General features: G+C 31.7%; 1 long non-coding RNA gene and 1 pseudogene across 3 annotated transcripts; both read left to right on the plus strand.

Annotated features, from left to right (window-relative positions):
• Positions 1–638: 638 nt before the first annotated feature.
• On the plus strand, positions 639–769 carry LOC150032257 (U5 spliceosomal RNA; annotated as a pseudogene).
• A 150-nt stretch (positions 770–919) lies between these two features.
• On the plus strand, positions 920–4,677 carry LOC150032258 (uncharacterized). 3 transcript variants are annotated; one of them, XR_016525130.1, is made up of 3 exons: positions 920–1,183; positions 2,495–2,591; positions 3,850–4,116. It is a non-coding gene; the product is annotated as an uncharacterized LOC150032258 (long non-coding RNA). The 3 variants fall into 3 exon arrangements; XR_016525129.1 differs by lacking the exon at positions 2,495–2,591 and adding an exon at positions 4,373–4,677 and having other exon boundaries at positions 964–1,183; positions 3,850–3,939; XR_016525128.1 differs by lacking the exon at positions 2,495–2,591 and having other exon boundaries at positions 964–1,183.
• The last annotated feature ends 818 nt before the right edge of the window (positions 4,678–5,495 follow it).

Consider the following 5,495-nt stretch of genomic DNA (forward strand, 5'->3'; position numbering starts at 1 on the left):
AAAAGTCGGGTCATTACAATCACAAATGCAAAATAAAAAAAGTCATCACTCTACAAAGGGAGAACTATGTACGTTAAGAGACCATGAAAAGTGCATTTGAAGTGATATCAAGTTGCATCTTGATAATGCAAACCGTATTATACATTTCATAGGTTATGAGCCCAATTATGGCGTTTCATGATAAGTGATTTTTTTTAATCATAACTAGTAAATGATATAAATGACCATTATCTACTAATTAACGTGAAAGAATTTAGGCCAATTTTATTTCAGGAAACATAATCCATTAGTGCCAATATGAAAAGTGGATACCATTTGATTATGTTTGTTATTGTTGATTTGTGTTTTGTAATCATAATGAAATGTGGGCTCACTAAATTGATTATAACCGAACAATAATTTATATGATGATTGTTTAGGCGAACAAGACTATGTTGCCTCACAAAGACCATTTTTTTTATAATTATATACAAAATTTTTAAATGATGAATTAATTTGATAATTACATAATGAATTTCAATTTTAGAGTGGTGTGATGCAGACACTAACTTCATTCTATTTCCCACACCGGTAAAGTTTGAAAAATGTACACCAATTGCTATATATGAAAATGTGTTCAGTAGCAAATATTAATATTGGAGTCGGGCGTTCAGCACAAGGCGAACTATTCTTTCGCCTTTTACTAATGAATACCATGTGCTGTGTCGACGGCTTCTTCTACCAACACAATAAAAAATATTGACAAATATAATTTTCATTGACAAAATTTTTATGCGTGGACAAAACATCATTTCTGCCGATGAAAATATATACGTAGGGAGAAAATTATGTGGTTTTAGTGAAACCCATGGAATTAGGTTTCTGTCAATGACGCAACTTGCATGGACATATAATTTCAGTATCTACCGACAAAAAGTGTGTGCGAACATAATCTTTTTAAATCCTAAATTTTATTTTTTCTCCACAATTTCTTAAAACCCTACCCCACTTTCATTTTTCCCCACACTTTTTATCACCCCATTCCTTTCCCTCCTCACTCTCCTCCCTATTTTCTTTTTCTCTCATCATTCTCACGCAAACTCTAACACAACCCACGTTCCACTCGCTTGCCGCTACGCACAACCAACGTCAGTTCATGCACTGTATGCCCGTTTGCTCGCCACCACTGTTAATTTTGGTTGAGGCAAGCTCTTCTATCTCTCTTTTTTTTTGTCTTTTTTTTCTTTCTCTTAATTAAATCCCACTTTCTCTCATCTGTCAACTCAATTTCACTGAAATGGTGAGCAAAATCTCAATCTCTCTTTACGTTTCATTCGACACTAGGCTTGAAAGCTTTTTATCATCTTTGTCTCCATCGTTTCTACGTTCTTATGATCCACACGTCTTTCGTTTGTAATGCCTGTTGCTTTTGATTCTTGCAAATTAATTGGAGTTACTACTTGCTTCTTATTGGACTTGTGTAAATCATTTCAATTTTGCCCTTGAAATTGTATTATGGATATACTATAATTGGACTTCTTATTTCGTGTTGCTAATATTTAATTGGGAGTTCACATCCGCCCAAGTTTTGGTTTTGGAGTCATGACCAGAACATTTTCATTTGAGATTGAAAACTACACTTAGACATTTTGAGGTATTTTTTATATTAAAATATATCTTAGACACTTTTTAGGAAATTTCTAGTTGGTTTTGATAACCAACGTGACACTGAGAAACTTTTTTTAGAGAATTTCTAGTGGGTTTTGATTATTAAATCGTCCTTAAATATTTTAAGTTGTTTTGAGAATTGAAGTCTCAATCACTTTTTGGAAACTTTATAGGTTAGTTTTGAGATTGAAAGTCATATTTAGGCATTTTAAAGGTCTTTCTGAGAGTTAAAAGTGTCACTTAGTCACTCTTTAGGTACTTTTTAGGTTGGGTGAAAAGTTTCCCTCACACATTTTTAAGTTATTTTGAGATTTGAATTGTCACTTGGGTAATTTTTAGGTAATTTGCAGTTAGTTTTGAAAATCAAAATGATATCTAGGAACAATTTATAGGTTGTTTTGAGAGTCAACAAGTCTCTCTGACATTTTCTATGAACTTTCTAAGTTGTTTTCACTTAGACACTTTTAAGATATTATTTAGGTTGGATTATTTTCATTTTGTTTTCTGTTTGTTGAATGTATCTATATGACCCTTCAAAATAGACAACAAACTCTCTAGATCTTTAGACTTAGAGTTCTTTCAATAATTGATCAATATAACTTATTGATAGGGTAGTTAAACAATTTGTCACTTTCTTTGTTGTGAATTAGTTAATTTTTATGTTTGTTTAAAATTGAGTTGTATATATATAGCAATTATGATATTATTTTGTGTATGTTCCGATAAAGGAAAATATTGTTGATTTCCACATGCATAAGTAAAAAAAAAAAGGTATATGTATTTTTATTTTTTCAATAAAAAAACCATGGCAGACATTTAATAACGGACAGTTATCAATAAAATGTAGGTGAAAAACCAACACTAAAGATGATGTTCAATATCGGTTGAAAACCGACATTGAAAGTAGTATTCATTGTTGGTTAAAAACTGGCATGACATTGAAGGTAATTGACATTGAAATCTTGGTCATCTATAATGCTAGTTTTTAAACTGACATTAAAGACATTTTGTTAACGATCTAAATGGTTCTTTTTGTCCTGAGGTGAAATTTGAGTTTTGACTAATTTCTTTCTATTTTAGAGATTTAATTCTAAGTAAATTTTCACTCGATTGTATCCCTTTTTCGACGATGCACATCTGAGAAGAGTGTTGTGTTAATCTTGGGGAGCAACTGGCTTTTTGCAATTTAGTACCGAGGTTACACTGATTTTGCTTTCAAGGTAATAGATCTTCTGCGACATAACAATGATTTAGACCCAGAATTGATGACGACTAACAACATTTTATGAACTTTGTGAAGCTCGAAAGGATTTTGCTCATCAGTGCACCTTGTGCTTTAAAACACAACGAGTTCTACTTTTAATTTTACAACTCTGTTTTTCATGATTTTATTGGGAGACGATTTATCAGTTCATAGATGTCATCTCTTTTCAAACTTTGTAATCCGGGTTCATTAGATTTATTTATTTATTACTTTTTAAGTAAATATCAATTTATTCCCTAAACTTTGGGTGTTGTATGCATTTAAACCCTGAATTAAGAATTGTATCAATTTAAACCTTGAACTTTGGAGTTGTATCAATTTAAACCCCAAATTAATAATTATATCGATTTAAACCCTGAATTCTTATAAGTGTATCAATTTAAACCTTGAACTTTCATAATTATATCAACTTAAATCCTCAATTATTTTTTATTTGGATATATTTATAAAAATTTGGGATTTAAATTAATATATTTATGAAAGTTTAGGGTTAAATTGATACACGTAAGAAAGTTTAGGGTCTAAATTGATACAATTGTTAGTTTGGAGTTTAAATTGATACAACTCTTAAAATTCAGGGTCTAAATTGATACAACCCCTAAAGTTTAGGGTATAAATTGATACAATTTTTAACTTAGGATTTAAATTGATACAAACCCCAAAGTTTAGGGTTATAAATTGATATTTGTCAAAACTTTTTTTAAGGAAGCATAACTATTTCATCAAGATCCTGTTTGATAACTATCTGGTTTTTATTGTTTTTAAAAATTAAATTGGTATTTTTACCTCCAAATTTCTTTATTTGTTATCTACTTTTTACCAATGGTTTAAAAAACCAACCAAATTTTAAAAGCTACTTCTTTTAGTTTTCAATATAGTTTCTCCTGCCCAAGCAATTAAACTTTTTCCTTTGATTATTTTATTTTATTCTTTTTTAGATCGATGAAGAAATTCTTCAGGAAGTTGTAAAGATGGGATTTGACAGGAATCAGCTGGTGGAGTCTCTTTGTAACCGAATTCAAAATGAGGTGCATCATTAATTAGACTTATTGTCTTAAGAAATTTGAAATTCTTCCTTGCTAATAGTTACTGATGATCATTGTTATTGAGAATATATTCAAGGTTACTGTTGCTTATTATTTGTTCTTGGAAAACTGATTCCATGTTTCTAGTGGCTTATCTTTGAGCTGAGTTTCAGGAGACTACGGTATTCTTGTTTCTTGTCCCTACTTTAAATTTCTAGTCTGAGAAACACGTATTTCCATTTTATACTATTAGAAAAAACTACCCAAAACCACCCTCCAGAGTGCATCTTGCTGAAGATGTTGAGGAGTAAAAGAAAATAAGTAACCTAATAACTGTTGGTTTCTTGCTTTTTCTATAATGTCAAAAGATGTAACCTAGAAACTGATGCTACCAAATATATGAAATATGATTGTACTCTTTGGTCTAACTTGGCAGTCTCGAGCTCATCCTCGTGAAATTAAGACTGAAGTTCTTAAAGCCCTACGAGAGCTCAATGTTACTTAAAAGAGAATTGGACACTACAATATGAAATGTAGATGGCTACCTGGAATTTAAGGCCATCATGAAGGCATGATTAATAACCCTGTGCATAGTAATCATTATTTCGTGGATGAATTGACCATCAATAAAAATGATGGCGATGTAAAATTACCAAATGTTATCAAGTGTCAAGCACATGTATCTTTCTGTCTATTGGGTCATTTGAAAGAAATTTACCAATTTACCAGGCTGTTCCATCTTCTCGCATTGATTGAAATGCATTTCATAGTTTTCAATATAAACTTCCATCCATTCCTGAACCCACTACACCTATAGAGAGTAAGACCTTTGATTAACACATTTCCTACGCTTGATTTATTCTCAACTTGTTTCATAAATGAGTTATTGTTATTTCATGTTTAACAAAAAGATAATGTTCAGCACGTGTCATGTCACTTTCTCGATAACAATCTCAAGCTTCATTCTCATTCGTTTTTGCTTTGGTTTTGTTGTCAGTTGTACAAAACATGCAAAGAAAAGTATTTGCTTGATATACAAAGGGTTCAAGGCCTCAATTTCTTTTCCTGTGTCTGTGTGCTGCCTTCTTTGCCCAGCCTAGCAGAAGCGTTGTGAATGCCTTACATCCCAAAAATCAATTTTTACGTAAACTAAAACAGAATATATATACAACAAACATGTAAATAGCATGTCGTTGGGAAAGGATAAAACCATTCTTACCTTTGTAGATCTTCATGCTTCTAGAACGATCCTCTCGATGTTTAAAAAATGGTAGGCATATTGAGTCGGTGAACTGGCCACCCTCACCCAAACAAATCGAAGGACAATCCGTCGTGAACAAGAGTTCATACTATACTCAGAATTAAAATTAAGTTTCCTAGGTCATCCTATTGAAATAGAAAACTAACTAGTTAACAGTACTACATCTAGTGGTTACTATTTCGCGGTTCGGTCTTATGAAAACTCATTGCATAGGATACTCCACTTGCATGTCACCTACATGAACGCGTTGGATCATTGTGTTTCTATCAAATACAAAGTGGGTCGTACCCATAGTATC

Source organism: Benincasa hispida, chromosome 12 (genome assembly GCF_027475165.1).
Source record: "Benincasa hispida cultivar pf3 chromosome 12, pf3_genome.v1.1, whole genome shotgun sequence".
NCBI classification, from domain to species: Eukaryota; Viridiplantae; Streptophyta; class Magnoliopsida; order Cucurbitales; family Cucurbitaceae; genus Benincasa; species Benincasa hispida.